The sequence below is a fragment of the Trachemys scripta genome, chromosome 7, assembly GCF_013100865.1.
Source record: "Trachemys scripta elegans isolate TJP31775 chromosome 7, CAS_Tse_1.0, whole genome shotgun sequence".
Taxonomy (NCBI): domain Eukaryota; kingdom Metazoa; phylum Chordata; order Testudines; family Emydidae; genus Trachemys; species Trachemys scripta.
In genome coordinates, this window is record NC_048304.1 from 91216446 (window position 1) to 91233991 (window position 17546).

The 17546-nt window shown below is 39.7% G+C and overlaps 1 protein-coding gene across 5 annotated transcripts in view; it reads right to left on the minus strand.

Moving 5' to 3' along the window:
• The window catches only part of SGMS1 (sphingomyelin synthase 1), a 198079-nt gene that overhangs the window by 75904 nt on the left and 104629 nt on the right, over positions 1 to 17546 (minus strand). For 3 of the 5 annotated variants that reach the window (XM_034776043.1, XM_034776039.1, XM_034776040.1), the window contains one exon: positions 15374 to 15452. The gene's annotated coding sequence lies outside the window, so the exon portion shown is untranslated. Of the gene's footprint in view, positions 1 to 6461; positions 6543 to 15373; positions 15453 to 17546 lie in introns of those variants that run through there. The other 2 variants (XM_034776041.1, XM_034776045.1) reach the window with 2 other exon arrangements.

Genomic DNA, 17546 nt, shown 5'->3' on the forward strand with positions numbered 1-17546 from the left:
TTATTTACATGGAGAGAGAAAATCTGGTTGTTTTTTTAAAGCTGATTAAATACTGCTATGTTTTTTTAAAAAGCTGTTTAAAAAAATGTATTTACACATCACTTGACACTCTTATAAAGAGCAGCCTTAGGGTATGTCTACACTTGCTATTTAAAGTGGAAAATGCTCCTTTTTTGCTCAAAAACCATGGAAGCGTCTATACTTGCCAATGACCTTTTGCACTGAAACTCAGAAGTTTCACCACAAAAAGAAAACCATCTCCACAAGACGCATACAGCTCTTACTGGTGATGGTTTCACAGTGACGTGAAAGTGAAGACACATTCTTCCTGTTTACAGAGCTTTTAGGCTCCGGAGGATATCCCACAGTGCCTAGGTGACCACTCTAGCCAGCAGCTCTGCTGCTCTGTTGCCAGGTAAACAGACATCCACCCCTCCCCCTGTAAAGCCCCGGGAACTTTGAAACTCCCCTTCCTGTTTTCTTGGCAAGTGCTCACTTATCTGGCCAGATGACAATGCCTGCTCCACGCAGCAACTGGGGCTGTCCCTAGACATTATGGTGCCCTACACAGCCTTCCCCGCCCCCGCAGAGGCTCCCCCCAGGCATCCGTGGGGGGAGAGGGTGTGCCCAAGCTCTGGGGGCAGGGCGGGCAGGAGCAGGCTTGGAGGGAAACCGCCCCAGCATGAGCCGGCGGAGCGGAGCAGGTTGGGGCCGGGTCTCTCCACTTCCCACTGCCCCATGAACGCAGGGCGCGTCCGACCTCTGCTGCAGTCCCCCGGCCATAGCTCAGGGGAAAGGGTGGAGTGTGGGCGGGGCTCTGGCAGAGGAGGGGTGGGAAGAGGTGGGGCAGAGGCAGTTTTCCTCGAAATTTGGGGCAATTTTGTTTTCCCAATTTTCCTGGTGCCCTACGCAGCTGCGTAGTTTGCATATGGATAAGGACAGCCCTGCCTGCTTGGAGCAATGCTGAGCTACTGGAGCTTATCACTATTTGGGGAAAGGCGGCTGTGCAGGGACCCAGGATGCCCCGCGATCACCCCCTCCCCCCACAAGACCCATCGTCAAACTGGAGAGAGTTGCACTGTGGGATAGCTGCCCTAGAGCGCTGCTCTCATTGGGAATGGAAGTGATGCTAATGTAAACACTTTCTGATGCCTGAGGAATTAAATGAGAACACAAACCAGCGCTTTACTTTCACCAGTTCCCTATCACCGGTGAAACTTACAGCACAAAATCTCTGCAAGTGTAGACATAGCCTTAGACTCTGTGCAGTGCTGTCTTCACTTGCAGCTATTCAGAGTAGGGGCAGGGCTGAACACTAGAATATTCTACAACAAGCTGGTAATTATGCAAGCAAATCCACAACCACTAACTAATAGCTAGGGATTGTGCCCCAAGGGGGAGATTTTCAAAAGTTCCTAAAGGATTTAGATGTAAAAATCTCATCACAGAGCTTTTGTTTATAAATAAATACCAGAACAGTCATTCCCAAGCTTTCCTCTTCAGTGGGAGTACCTTGGAAAGCATAAACCCCTATAAAATTGTTATATGGATCTCCCTTTCATTTTCCAATATTTCTTTTGCAAACTAAATCCTGGTCTACACTACAAACTTATGTTGGTATAATTAAGCCACCCTGCGGTATGGAAAATCCATACCCCCTAAGCAATGTAGTTATACTAACCTAACTCCTAGTGTAGACAGTGCTATGTCGGCAGGAGTGCTTCTGTTGTTGACATAGCTACTGCCTCTCAGGGAGATGGAGTACCTACGTCCATAGAAGCTCTCCAGTCAGCATAGACAGCATCTTCACTAAGCACTACAATGGCACAGCTGCAGTGGGGCAACTGCACCACTGCAGCACTAAGTGTAGATAAGCCCATACTTGCAGTGTAAACCTAACCCGTTTCCCTCTTGAACCTTTAGGAAAGAATTATGGCCTTGATAATAAATTTATGATCCTAATTGAAAAATATTTCCATGATATAGAATACTCTTTTAAGCAAGGATCTTATCCAAATCTCATGCATCATCGTATCTAGAGAACTCTGTTGCTGTGCTTCTATGGAGATGTGCATCTGCCATTTGAGAGTGAAGTTTGCCCTAGCTATGAATTATAATCTTTGCTAAAAATTCATTTTTCTCTTGCAAACCACATGGCAAATCTCTTGATTTCTGTCATGATTTTCCTAATTTCATGGAACCCCTACTATTTCAATGTGGGAACTCAAATTTTAAAAGGAACAGTTTGATAGTTCTCTTTCTAATCCATCTGACAGACAGTGGTACAAAATGTTGCCCACTAGCCAGACTAATTAGCATGGATTGGACCAATCCACTTGCCAATAATGATTGGGAAGATTTACTTTGCAAGGAGGAGGTCATCAATCTCTGAAGAATGTAAGGTTTGATTACAAAACATTTCTATTCTTGTTATGAGAGTTCCATGTAAAAGTAGTATGTATTGTGTTTTGTTGTGTATGTATAATTAAGATCACTGTCTGTTGACCTACATAGAATAACTCCAGACAAGAAGACAGACAGTAAGAGTACAACCAGCACCTAAAGACAGACACACATATCCAAAGAGCAGTGCCAAGCTCAGACACTGCAGTGCAAAGACGACTCTACCACTTCAACCATTGTTTCTTAAGAATTACCAAAGAACAATGTTCTCGTGAAGGCCTGAATTAGTATCACTGCATGTCTTCAGTTACAGGTGCTGCAGTTATGAATGTGAAACAGGTTCACTTACTAGTGACTCAAATTAACCAATGCAGTGCCGAGAATTTATCAGCACAGAAAACACCAGAAGGTTCAATCATCAACAGAAGGGATACAAAATAAAAGCATCCAAAATGCAAATCTAGTAAAGCTGCCCAGTAACTTCAAAGATGTTAACTGAAATTATTCATTTCCACTACAGGAAGAGGTTTTACAGAAATTCTGTATAAAAGTAGTGCATGTATATGTTGTGTGTATGTACATGTATATATGCATATGTGGCATTGTTGAAAACTCTGTAGAGTAAAAATGCTACTCTGCAAAAGGCTTCCTGACTTCTGTTAACAACTATTGGAAAAGTAATGTTTGTGATGTGAACGCAACATAAAATTGCTAAGCAGCAGCAGCAAGCAGACACATTAACAAGACTGTAGTCACAGTCTGACTGTTGCTATTCACAACTTTGTGAACAGCAGTGAAACTGGCAACTATCATTGTCACTTTCTCACTGAGGCTTGGGAAAGCTGGGCAAGCAACAGAAGCAAGCACTGGAGGTATCCATAGGAGAGGAAAAGAGGTGCTGGGGAGAAACAGGTGACTGAAGGCCTCTTCCCTTCCCACTTCTGATGACAGGCAAAATGTCAGATTCAGTGGTAGGAGTAATGGTAAAAGGTGGGAGTGAAGTGTAACAGAGAAAGTGTCTTCTCATTTCCAGAAGCTTGAGAAGATTGAGCTACAAATACATCAGCTACCTAAAAAAAGAAGAACAGGAGTACTTGTGGCACCTTAGAGACTAACAAATTTATTAGAGCATAAGCTTTCGTGGACTACAGCCCACTTCTTCGGATGCATATAGAATGGAACATAAATTGAGGAGATATATATACACACATACAGAGAGCATAAACAGGTGGGAGTTGTCTTACCAACTCTGAGAGGCCAATTAATTAAGAGAAAAAAAACTTTTGAAGTGATAATCAAGCTAGCCCAGTACAGACAGTTAAGAAGTGTGAGAATACTTACAAGGGGAGATAGATTCAATGTTTGTAATGGCTAGCCATTCCCAGTCCTTATTCAAACCAGAGTTGATTGTGTCTAGTTTGCATATCAATTCTAGCTCAGCAGTCTCTCGTTGGAGTCTGTTTTTGAAGTTTTTCTGTTGTAATATAGCCACCCGCAGGTCTGTCACTGAATGACCAGACAGGTTAAAGTGTTCTCCCACTGGTTTTTGAGTATTTTGATTCCTGATGTCAGATTTGTGTCCATTAATTCTTTTGCATAGAGACTGTCCGGTTTGGCCAATGTACATGGCAGAGGGGCATTGTTGGCACATGATGGCATATATCACATTGGTAGATGTGCAGGTGAACGAGCCCCTGATGGTATGGCTGATGTGATTAGGTCCTCTGAAACCTGTCATCAGCTACCTAGCCTAAGGCTAATATTAAAGATCAAGCCTCACAGGAGGATTCAAGAAGATCAACCAGATAGGAATTCCCTCCTCCCTCCCAGCAGATTAGGGATGGAGGGAGGTGTGAGGGGAAGCTGCATTCTCACTACAATATTGCTGTTTGACCTCAATCCTAGGTGAAGTGAATCTCCACTTCACCCCCATTTGTGTATGAGACCTACTTCTGATTATTAGACATATGTTTCTATTTTAAAGCCCTGCTTACTGACACCTACTAACTCTATAGTCACACAATTCAGGTCCTCCACAGGGACAGAATCAGCAGCTTCACTTTAATGAGATCCAGAAGAGGGGCTGAAAATGCAGGTGAGACTTTACTTGCTCCTTCTGCAACCAGCCAGAGCAAGGTCACTCTTCAATAAACATTTGCAGAGTGGCTGTCTGCTCTCCTGAGGAAAGAGCACAGCACTCAAACCAGTTAGACCATTAGTCCAAGTTTTACTTAAAAATATCTTTAAAAACAATTTCTTAATTCAACTGGGTTCCATTCTTTTCACAAATCAAGTACTAAAACATAGCACCTATAAGAAATAAACTGGTGTGCGTTTTACTTTTTGTAAATTCTCCTACAGTAGTTTATCTTTAAATACAATTTGCCCTCCTCCTGGTAAAAGAGTAACCATTATAAAACTTGCATTTTATTCTTCACTCAAATTATATGTATTGCCTGCAGTATTTTAAGTTATATTTAAATTTCACCACGAAATATAAAGCTATAAGAAATCCTATATAGATGTTTTAATTAATATTTCAATAAGGGGAGGAGTTTGGGGAAAATGTATTTGTCAAAAAATGGACAAACAGTATCACGTATTATTCGGAAAATACGTAAAAAATCAAAAAGTCTAGAGCTAGGGTTATACTATCCTTGAAACTTGTTCAGCTCAGCAACAGGTTTTCCCTGGCTCCAATGAGGGAAGAATAGCCCCATGAGTCACCAGGTTTTCTATAATACCTGCGTTACCTACTTAAACGCTAGGATACAACTGGGGTCCACATACCACTAATAGTCTATAGCAGTGATTCTCAAACTTCTGCACTGGTGACCCCTCTTTCATATAGCAAGCCTCTGAGTGCGACTCCCCCAATAAATTAAAAACACTGTTTTATATATTTAACACCATTATAAATGCTTGAGGCAAAGCGGGGTTTGGGGTGGAGGCTGACAGCTCGCGACCCCCCCCCCATGTAATAACTTCACGACCCCCGAGGGGTCCCGACCCCCAGTTTGAGAATCCCTGGTCTATGGAGACCTGCCTATTATTTTTCCACATAAGCAAATGCCACAGGGATGGTATGCAACTATTAATTGGATGGGAGAAGGTCCACATATGTACCTGTGAGAAGGAAGGGAAGCTGTCCATAAGAGTCTTAACGTGATACCCGGGCTATGAAAATGTGAGAGACCCCCTGCTCTAGAATACCTTATAGAAAGATACCTCCCAAATTATTTAAAAATAAAACACCACAATCCATAACCAAACACTCAGTATTTTCATCACCACCTTCAGCCTGAACTGAAATCAAATATTCACTAAGGAATCTTGGTAACAAACTAAAATAATACAAATAATAATATAACTGAAAGTGCATCTAAAAACTCCCTCCGCTTTTGGAGATATTTACTCTTCAGGTAATGATATGAAAGGCACTTAACATTCTAGCTGGCCATTACTTGACCAAAAGTGGTCTTAATGCAGTTCTAATACTGTGCCGTTTTTCAAAAAATCATGTACTCTTGACATTTTAAGATGCAATAGTATTTTCTTCTCTATCCTTACTCCCTTGTGCAGTCTCAGGCCTTCTGCTCTGCTCTGGACACATCTTATGATTAAAACAGGATCATTTTGAATTTAAGATCTACTGACATTTTGCCATCTAATTCACATGACACAATTTTTCTCCCTTTGGCTTTGTTGCTAATGGTCTGGGAGTTGCCCTTTTTTCTTATTTTAAGAATAAACTCATGTAGAGTTTGTCCATTCAGCAAGGACACGTATCTATAAGATCAAACTTCAGAATTCCAATTGAGTGGTTCAGCATGCTTTTTACATACCAAGCTCTCTCCCCTCCAAACTACGAAGTTCACGTTACACTTCCTCTCCACTGAACGCTCACAGTTCACACAGTTTTCAAACTGTTTCCTCTGTACTTCACTTTTAAACTAAAAAGAAATCATAGCAAAATCCTCTCTAAAATCAGCTACAAACAACACACCAGCTTAATTCCACATGTATAGATAAAGCATTTAAATAAAGCACATTCTCACCAAACACACGCCGGGCTCAAAGATTGCTTCTTCTCCATCTGTATTTTCTCGGTGTACTGTGTACAAATGACGTCAGCAGCACTTAAAAAGAGAGGCGGAGAAAAAAGCATACTGGGAAATCCAGTCCAGCTGGAGAAAGCCTGTGACTTATGTGGGTGGGTGGAACTCTTTCCCGTTATAGACAGCTTAAAGTATATAGCTGCTCAGCTGATAAAGCTGATCCATTTCACTACAATTTGCAGAGCTTAGAGGAGTGGAGATGGACGTGTCTATAGAAAGCAGCTTTCCTGGTATGCTGGGTGTGGTACTGTTTAGCTGGTTTAACCATTAAAGCTTTAAAAGAATGAGTCAACCTACCGGGCTTTTAAAACCAAACATTTTCATTGTCTGCTAAAGAAATGCATTCTTCCTAGGATTTTTTTCAGATGAGTTAACACAATCTGGAGTTTTCAATTGCTTCTGAAGTTTACCACAGTTTCACGTGGCAGTTTACATTTCACTTTAAATGTGTTCCAACTCTTACCAGCAAAACAATCACTTATATGTATGTATTTTTATTTATCAGTTTACAAACTTTAGTACAGTACTCTCAAATCCAGTAATTGTATTGAAATTTCTAAATTAATTTGATCAAAGCTAAAATTCAGCATGGCATTGTACATGGAAAATAAACTAATCAAAAAACAGAAAGCAAGGCTAAAAGTATTATATCACAAAGCTCAGAACCAGGACAGAGACAAATGTTCATTCTCGAACACATAAACGTCTGAGTCTAAAGCTGGTGCTCTGACTCGGAAAGCAAAAACTCTAACTTAATTCTCTGACTTCCTTCCAGACTATATAATACTAGATGCCACATATGTCAAATTGCTAGAAACTTGCTGCTGGTTTTCATAAGGCAGACAACATTGTTATTCTGTGAAGCAGTATTTCCTAACCCTCCTCCCCACCCGACACCAGAGAATAGTTTGAGGGGGGAGGGGCAGGAAAAAGAAGAGACTGGGTTGGCCTGGGTTGAGAGAGACATACAGAGTACAAATAAATGTGCTGTTGCATGTGGTGGCTCCTTGTCGACAAGGAAAATCAGAATCAGAGAAGTGACTGGATGAAAAGGAGGTGACAGCAACTGCATCATGGCATAGTGCAAGGGAACATGGCAGGATATCCATCTGCCAGCTCAAGCTGGGGTATGATCAACAAAAAGTTGAATGAACAAGGAGTACTTGTGGCACCTTAGAGACTAACACATTTATTTGGGCATAAAATTTCATGGGCTAAACCCCACTTCATCGAATGCATGCAGTGGAAAATACAGTAGGAAGATATAGCCCATTAAAGTTTATGCCCAAATAAATGCGTTAGTCTCTAAGGTGCCACAAGTGCTCCTCATTCTTTTTGCTGATACAGACTAACATGGCTACCACCCTGAAACCTGTCAACAAAAAGCTGGTAAGCATTTGTTATGTGGAATGGAAAACAAGAAAATTACTAGATGGATTTCTTCATCAGAACCTTCAAATATCACCACTACACCACCACTCTAATACAAGAGGTTATGACACATTAGCAAAAACTAGACTAACAGAGTTTGTCACAAATTTAGACTTTCAGCATTTTTGTAATATGAGATTAGGTTAAACAGATTTTAAAATGAAAAATTAATTCTGAACTAATCTTACTTAGGTAAGATTCCTCCTAAAAAAATGTTCTTGCCGAGTTTATCATATCTAACATATAGGCAAACAGCACAGTGCACAGCAAAGCCAACTTGCAAGAAAAGCCAGACTTTGGATGCAACGATGGAAAAGGCAGTTCATATAGGATGTTTCTCATCCTCTATGCATTGAAACTATTCTCCTGTCAGCTGGAAATCTATATGATCCATTGGCTGCATAAATACATGGGATGTGTCGAAGGTAGGAGTGAAGGAATAGTAACACTAAGATCAAGTTCCCTGATGAACAGATAAAATTCCATGTAAGAAAATGGATTAGTTAATGCTTCTACAAGCAACAAAAACTCATCTTGTGTGCTCTGTGAACCTCAGAGGGCATCTACACAGCAATTAAACACCTGTGGCTGGCCCATCCTCACAGGACTTAGGCTATGGGGCTATAAAATTGTGGTGTAGACATTCGGGCTCAGAAGGGCTGGGGCTCTGGGACCCAGTCCCCTCGGGAGTCCTACATCTCCAGCCAGAGCCCAAATATATACATCATTGGGGGGCGGGGGGAGGGATAGCTCAGTGGTTTGAGCATTGGCCTGCTAAACCCAGGGTTGTGAGTTCAATCCTTGAGGGGGCCACTTAGGGATCTGGGGCAAAATCAGTACTTGGTCCTGCTAGTGAAGGCAGGGGGCTGGACTCGATGACCTTTCAAGGTCCCTTCCAGTTCTAGGAGATAGGATATCTCCATTAATTTATTTATTTATCATAATTTTACAGCCCCGCAGCCTGAGCCAGCTGACGCAGGCCAGCTGTGGCTGTTTAACTGTTGGGTAAATGTACCCAGAGAAAAAACAGAGTACATACTATATCCCAGCAATCAGTGGAAGCCTGGCTGGGAACCATCGGTTTGGAGGAAGAAGCACAGCTCAGAGAAATTCCCTCCACACGCACAGCAAATGGATCCATGTGTTTGAGGGCAGTATTTCTTGTATCTTGCCTAGTCTGTCCTCATTCCTGAAGATCCTGGAGACTATCGGGACAAAGCAATCCTTTAGTCTGCATAAACCTCTCCATACATTTTTACATAGTATGAGGACACAGAATCATAGATTAGAAGGGATTGGAATGCTCATCTAGTCTAACTCCCTGCCAAGATACAGGATTTGTTGTGTCTAAACCATCCAAGACAGATGGCTACCCAGCCTCCTTTTGAAAACCTCCAGTGAAGGAGCTTCCACCACCTCCCTAAATCTGCTATGCTGCAATTTGAACTCACTGCCTCTTGTCCTGCCCTCTGTGGCAAAAGAGTTTTTTCTATCTTTTTTTATGGCAGTATTTTAAGTATTTGAAGACTGCTATCATGTCTCCCTTAATTCCTCTTTTCCAAACTAAATATACCCAGGTCCTTCATCTTTTGCTCATATGGCTGCATTCCATCCCTTTGATCGTCTTTATCACTTGCTTCTAAATCCTTTCCAGTTTCTCTACATCCTGGAGGAGAAAGTTCGGCTGAAAACCAGTGGAAGGGTGCTGGGGCCATTTATTGGAATTGATTATAAATATACTTGAACTTGATTTTTTTATATAATTTTAATGGATAATATCTATGTTTATTTTTAAGATTTTTTCTATATTTATCAATTTAAATGTTCACAGTTGTGGGAAATTATGGGGGGTCAGACACTGAGATGCAAAAAGTTAAAGCTTTGAACCATTAAAACACAAATTCTCATCATATATCAAAACATGCTAAATAAATAGCCTTAAATCGAACACTCTCAAGCAGCAGTTTTCTTACTTGGCCTGTCTGTAAATTTCTATTATCATTGATGGAAATATTTTTTCATGTGCATGTGCACAGGGAAATCAATGTTTATCAACATTTACCAACAAAAATATAATCCTTCCAAGTCTGATTAAGGCAAAGAGAGCAAAGTGAAAATCAAACTGGGGAACTGAATTTATGCCTTTTTGTTTGTTTAGGTTCCCCCTCCCCCACGCTTTACAGATAAGAAAAGGCAACCTTAAGGGTTTTTTTTATTTATTTTATTTTTTCCATATTTTTTTCCTGCTTGTTTTTTTTCCCTTGGAATCGTCAAGAATGTCAAGTTTAGTCTTTCCTATTTTTGAGGAAGTAGTCTGAGGTCCCAGAGGTGTTTCTCTGAGGCTTTAGTTAAAAGGAGTGGAGTGTTTAAGTTTTAATGAAGGCACATTTGCTGCTAATCATTTCCCAGGCATTTGAATTTAATTAGTTAAAGAAAATAGTTTTACACAATACAAACAAAATTACTTTCCCTTCTCAGTTAATCAGGTCTGACTTGCACAGCATTTAAGAAAAACAGGCAAGACAATATCTTATTTGCTAATATAAAATAAGAGCATACAAATACTATTTTTAACAGACCAAACCTATTCTGGCAGTCTCCATGTTTCTTTTATATATCAGCTGCCTTTGATGCTCCTGTCCACGACACACTGATAGATGGATTTACTCAAGCTAGTCCCTCCTTTCTCTGGAAGGTCTCAGGGTAATACTGGGCAATTGTTCATCTGCCTCAAGAGTTCACTTATTCAGGGTTCCAGGAGGTTCAGGCATGGATAAAGTCCCTATTAGACTCAGTTTTAGTGGCTGGTAAGAACACCCAGTTCCTTCCAGCCAGATAACAGCATTTGCCAAAAATGCCTTTTCTTTTTTTTTGCAGCAATGGACAAGAATGTTGTGGAGTTTTTTATTTCAAAGGCATATCTTATCACAGTTCACTATCCATGTCTTTGTCACCTCTAGGTTGAATTATTGAGGTGAGCACTACACAGATAATGTGATCTTAAAATATACTTTAAAATAGAAAAGCTTAGATCTTAAAGCTATTCAGAAACTCATATTCATGTCTGGTCACTTTCTAAGTGGTATTTTCTGAAGGGACTGTTTTGCATTAGTACTCAATCATCGGTACTATCTACCAAATTATTTCCAGGTCAGACTTAAGGTTCTGGTTATTGCCTCAGCACTGGGGATGATCTGAAGCACAGAAGAGCTTTTAAAAAATCCCTAATTTGAACAGTAGTACATTCTCAACCAGTGGTTCTAGGCTTTGCAACTCACTTTCACCATGATCCACCACAACCTCAGGGTATAATGCAAGACTCCTGGTTACCCAATTTTTTCTCCAGGAATAAGGGGTGGACTGGGTTTGGCTGGTATTATGGGGTAGATAACAGGCAGTGTGATTTTGGACCTGAGGTGGTCTTTTTAGGAATGCCTTTTAATATTTTTGACTATTGTGTGCAGTTTAAGTATTGTAAGTGACCAGCGAGCTGCCACTAGATATTTATTTAGCTCTAAACAAATAAATAAGATAGTAAACTTGATTATGACTTCTCAAAGTATTTGTAAACTCTACTCCATAGCTCCAACTTCCTGGAAGATAAAAACAAGTGGGTGGCCAAAGAATTACTACTTTGTGTGGGGTCTCCTAGATTTCAGAAGCAAGATTTGCAGGCACTGGTGCCAGGGACAGTCGAGTGAAAGTCGACAATGTGGCTAACTTGGCAGGATGCGGTATGGCCCGCGTCTCAAGGCTGTGTGAAACAGTGAAATGTGAAGGAAGACTGTCCTCTAATGACACCCGTGTGTTGTGCTTACTGTTCATTGTGATGTGACTCTATGGTGCTTTGCACTATGAGAGAATGCATGTTTTTGTGGTTTCTGTTGGAACAGAGGGAGAACACCTGTCAAGTACTGCCTTCTGTCATACTGTCGTCACTCAGCTTCATCCCCTCCTTCCCATGAGATGCTCACATACCACAATGATGAATGCAGTATATATGCATAAAGAGGGGAGGACTGACTCCGAAAGCTGGCCCATTTTCCCTGTGCCGGTAAGAATTTTATATTAGACACATGAGAGACTTCCACTCCAATCACTAACAACATAAACTTAATATTAAATTAATATTGCAGTAGTCAAACTATAGGGAAAGAAAAAGCACAACTATCTTTGCTAACATGACCCAAACATCCCATAGCAATTTGATACATAGTATCAGTTTGAAATCTGATAATTTATCTTACTGAGAGAGAGAGAAAGAGAGAGAGTATTAAAGAAAAGGGTTCAAAACATTGAAACTTAAGTCTCCAAATGGCAGACTACAGAAACTAGAGAGAGGGCTAAGTAGCTCATCTTTTTCTTCTACCCGCCAGTGCAGAAGTTGCATAATGGCAGATGAATGCAAGTAATGCACAATGCAAGGAATAATCTGAATTACTCATTCTCAATGCTAAACTAACTGTAAACATTGAGGAAATATCTGGGTGTCATTGTGAAGGTCATTGAAAACAGGTACTCAGCATGCAGCAGCTGTCAAAAAGCTAGCAACATTTTAAGATGTGCTAGGAGTGGGACAGAAAATACTACTGGAAATATGATAACTTCAGTACACACTCACCTGGAGTATTGTGTTCAGTTCTGGCTACCCTATCCATCAATCAATCAACGTAGGAATAGAAAGGATTGAGAGAGAGAGAGAGCTGTGAAAGTTAGAGGCATGGAAAGGCTTTCATATGAAGAGACTGAAAAGATTGGGACTGCGTTAGTTTAGAGAAGAGGGGGAGAAGAGGGGACATGATGGAGGGAAATAAAATCCTGAATAGTATACTGATGGTATATTGGGAATTCCTATTTACCTTCTCTGACATGAACGAGAAGACACCCAATGAAACTGAAAGACAACAAATTTAAAACTGATAAATCTTATTTACAGACCGCACAATTTATAGAACTCATGTCACAAGATGTCATTGAGGCTTAGTCTAGAAGATCTTTGGGAAGGCACTACTGTCTTTTCACTAGTCCCTGTGTGTACAGTGCTTAGCACAAGGAGGCCTGATCTTTGACTGGGCCCTCCAGCTACTGCCACCAAACAAATAATAAATAGTAAGACTAAGAGCTCAGTTGGTAGTATTCAAAAACAAACTAGTACTTTTTATATGGATAATTTAGGCTTCATGGCATAAGGCAGCCATTGGCAGGCATTAGAAAGAAACTTATCCTATGGATTTTTTTTTAACATTTTTCTTGGAAGCATCTAATAGTATCCACTCTGAGATAGGATACCAGACAAGATGGACCATTGGTCTGTTCTAGTATGGCAACTCGTTTATTCCCATGTTCACTTCTTATATTTTAAAGTGCTTTTTCTAATGCACCATGCTGACTAGTTTTAAAGTTTATCAATTATTGGATCATAAGTCTGCAAATGTGTGCATCTGTTCATTTCAATTGTAAGTATTAATAGCTGTATTACTTTGAGGTTTTACTGCCTTCAAAACATTTTCAAAGCAATCTTAGGTAATATTTGAAATTAGAACAATGTTGGGCACAATACAGGTCACTTTAAAACATATGATACTGAAAAGCAATTTAAACAACGCTTTCACTACAACAAGCAATCAAATCTCTTTCTATGGATATACATCAATCAACTACCAGAAATCACTTGTTTCCTCAACCATTAACAAATTAAACTAAGAAAGAGATAGTTTCTCATTATTAAAATCTTACTGTATATGCTGCATTCTGCCTTGTAAAGCAGGGTTTTATTCCACACTGCAATAAATGCCATCTAGTGTTTTTTCAAGAAAAATCACAATCTTTCATTCAGAATGTCTCTCTCTCTCTCTGGTTAAGATAAGGGGACCCAAGAATTCAAGCTGTGTAAGAAATCCAATTAGATAAATGATTTCTCAATAGACTTAGGCAGGCAAAAATACAGCTTGCAGGATTGCACCGATTCATGTCAATTAGTGCAAATGGATTGTGTGAGAGTATGTTATGCGTGTACTTGGCATCAGACTAGGCGTGGCCTTATGCTTGCTTGATTCCTCTAAACTTCAGCATCTTTCCTCCATGTTAGTATTCGTTTGACTTTTAATTCAAACTACTTTTAAATTTTAAGTTTACAGAAAGCCAGAAAAAGGGGGGGGGGGGGAGAACAGGTACCAAGCTTTATAAATATATAGACCACACACATATAAAACACATCAAGCAAAAAAACCCAAAATCTTAGGATTTTTCACTATTGACTTCAAAGGGAGGAGAATTAGATCAGCATTGAGCACATCTGAGAATCCACATATTCTCCTACACTTCAACAAACATGGTCAAAGTATACACTGTCAAAACTCTAAAATAAAGTCACGCTCCATAGATTTTTCTACAAGAGTTAAATACACCATTTTGGGACTTTTTTTCTGGAGATCTTCCTTAAATTGACAAACCATTAATGATTTAGAAGGAATGTGGTTCAACTGCAATTTTTTTTTTGCCACCATCAAATTAAATAATTATTTTGAATGTTTCCCAGCACAGATATTTTAAAAGATTTAAATGGGAATTATGAAGGCCTTTCTAAATCATCCATATTTTCCTGGACAAAGTATTGCCAAAGATCCTGTGAAATGTATGACAAACATAGACACTGTAACAAATCTAGCATCCTCAATTTACTGGGTCACCCAACTCACAAGCTGCAGTATTTAAATAGGCTGAAATTACTGCTGAAACTAAGACATGGGAAACTGGGGACAGGGATAAATGTTGCACATCATTCTAGACAGCGTCCTTTTACCATATGCCCTCAATATTGTGTGTAGATGTGTTGGCTGGGTTACCAAATACTTGCTCAAAGCCACTCACTTGTTTTATGAACCAAAACATATTTAAATAAAATAGCACTAGAAAGGGGATCTCAGGCTTTGGAATACTCTTCATAGACAGTAGTGGTATGAAATTCCAACCCACTTGTATCATTCACTGATAACAGCTAACACATTGCAAAATCTTTTGAAACGAGGAACTGGTTTTATGGACAGTAATGGAAATTCAATAAATTAGTACAGTTTCCAAGGATGCATCACTCTCAATTTTAGCTCTTAGTGAACACTGGACAAATCTGATTCTGAACAACAAATACTCTTTGAAAGGAATTATTTAAAATAAAATACTTTTGACCAACCCAATGAGCAGACGAAACCTAATTACAGAATTACAATCTAATAAACAGATAAATATGAAAGAATGAATTTAAATAACCACTACTTTTAACCTGTATGTAAATTTATTGCACTTTTCCTTGATGATTATTCTTGATGTAGTCTAAATGATTTTGTCCAACTGCTTTTTTTTTAAATGAGGTATGACATATCCAAGCTCAGTTATATCACCTACAGAAAGATAACATCGCTTACCTGTAACTTTCTTTGTTGTACACATCACATCTTTCCTCCATCCTCTTAATTTGTTAGTGTTCTGCTATTGTATTTCCACCTGCCAGAAAGCAAAGAGACAGTTCAGTTCTCACAACCATTTTTGTCATGGATGTAATATCTAACATTTCCTTATTTATATTCAACAAAAACATGTCTGAATGTGCCACAAACCTGTGTAGCTTATGTAAGAGCTTTCCTTGATTTTACCCATTTATTGCACAAGCATCATTATCCAGCATATATTTATTAAGTTTGTTTTGCTTTAATTACTCCCTATCACCCACCAAAAACATGGAGTTATAAAAGTCACAGGAAGGAAAGAAGGAAGGAAAACAGAAAATTCTCTCTTTAAAATATTCTGGTGGTTTTGCGCAAGTTCCTTGATTGTTTCTATTGCCGCTGTTTACAAGTCACACAAATACATTCTCTGATCCACCAAGAGATGGGGGCTGCAAAGAATGCAACAAGACCTTAAAGCTTTAATCAGAAGTTCTTGTATAGGAGGAATATGACTAGCATCCAAAGAATGAAACAAATACTGTTTTGAGGGAAAATGGTAGAAACACAAAATCCCACACACATTTTTCTGTAATTCTATAAACCTTCAAGTACCAGGTAAAAATAAATTGGGGACTACCTACTAATCACCAGCTTTGCAGAGGTGCTGAGCCCTTGTAGCTTCCTTTGGCTTAAAGGGAGCTACAGGAGCTGAGAACCTCTGAAGAGCAGGTCACTAACTACTGTAATTCTACCCAAAGGTACACAAAAATCGGTGGAAAAAGCCATTCAAACTTCACTATCCCACTAGATGACACGAAAAAAACTTGTCTAGACACTTGTCTTTAGTGTCAATAACATTCAGAGACTTAGGAAACACATGAAAGTCCCAAAATAGAGTCAGCACTCTTGCACCAAAGCACAGACTTGACTCCAATGTTTTAAGTCTGAGGTCTCCAGCTGCCGTAGTGGATTCAGGTTATTGGGATGGGGGTGGACAAAATTTAATGGCTTTACCAAAGGATCATCTACAGTGTGTCATTTGATAACAAGAATTGCTTCTGGAAGTGATAGGCACCATTCCTGCATCTTTATGAACAATAACATGGTATTGGAAGGAAGAGCAGACAATCAAACAGGAACAACAGGGAGAAAACAGAATGGAAAGAAAGGGGAAAGCAGTGCATAGGCAGAGCACTGTTTATGCAATGAGCAGTGTGGAAGGAGTATTTGAAGCACTGGGGCTTGTCACAGAATGGTCTCTCACTGAGAGGGTTAACTGATTCTGGCTGGGAGCTTGGTTAAACGCTTGCTCAGAGACTCCTGCTCTGAAAGACTTTGCGAAGCTTGGGAGTTGAACTTTGGCAAAGGCCTACTCCAACTTTAGAAGACTTAGCCTGGAATTTAAGTTAGCTTTTAGGAACCTGGCCTAGGCAGAGGCCTTCTTCCAACCTTGAAAGGCTCAGTTTAGTCTGGAGACATGGCAGAGAGCTAAGAAGGAGATGAGAAATCCTCATCGCATAGTAGGTCCAAAACTTTGGATGTCAAAATTAGAGATGGAATCATGTCACGAAGCTCAAATCTGGATTCCAGCTTTCCCAGAGCTCAGGAGTATTCAGATTCCTGTATTCTGATGTAAGCCTATCTCCAGTCACAATGTTAGGTGTGGTAAATGTTGCAGTATCCAGATGAATCTCTGAAGGGAGGTGGGGAAGAAATAGGGGCAGAGATCCAGCTTCGGATTGTAACCAATTCTGAGCCAAACACATATCTCCCTTCCTGCAACATCAGTTTGCCTAATGGGAAAGAGTAGTAGGGAGGAAGCTAGATTTAAAAAAATACAACATAAAAAAGGATTTAATTTCTTTAATACTTCAGCTGATTTAAAATTCCAATAGAATATAGCCTTTATTAGAAATTGCCACCAAAAATTTGATTTAATTTTCAGACCATTTACACAAGAAAGGTGTTCCCAGCATACTATAGAACATATCTAATGCTTTGGCAACTAAAGTTCCAAAAACGAATGCTGTGTCATACTCCACATGAGTCACTATCTCACTATCTTAAAGTGCAAAGGAAACAGAGTTTCTGTTCCCTTTCCTAGACTCTGATTAACTTTTTCCCCAAAACAAACGTGGACTCAGAAGTGCTC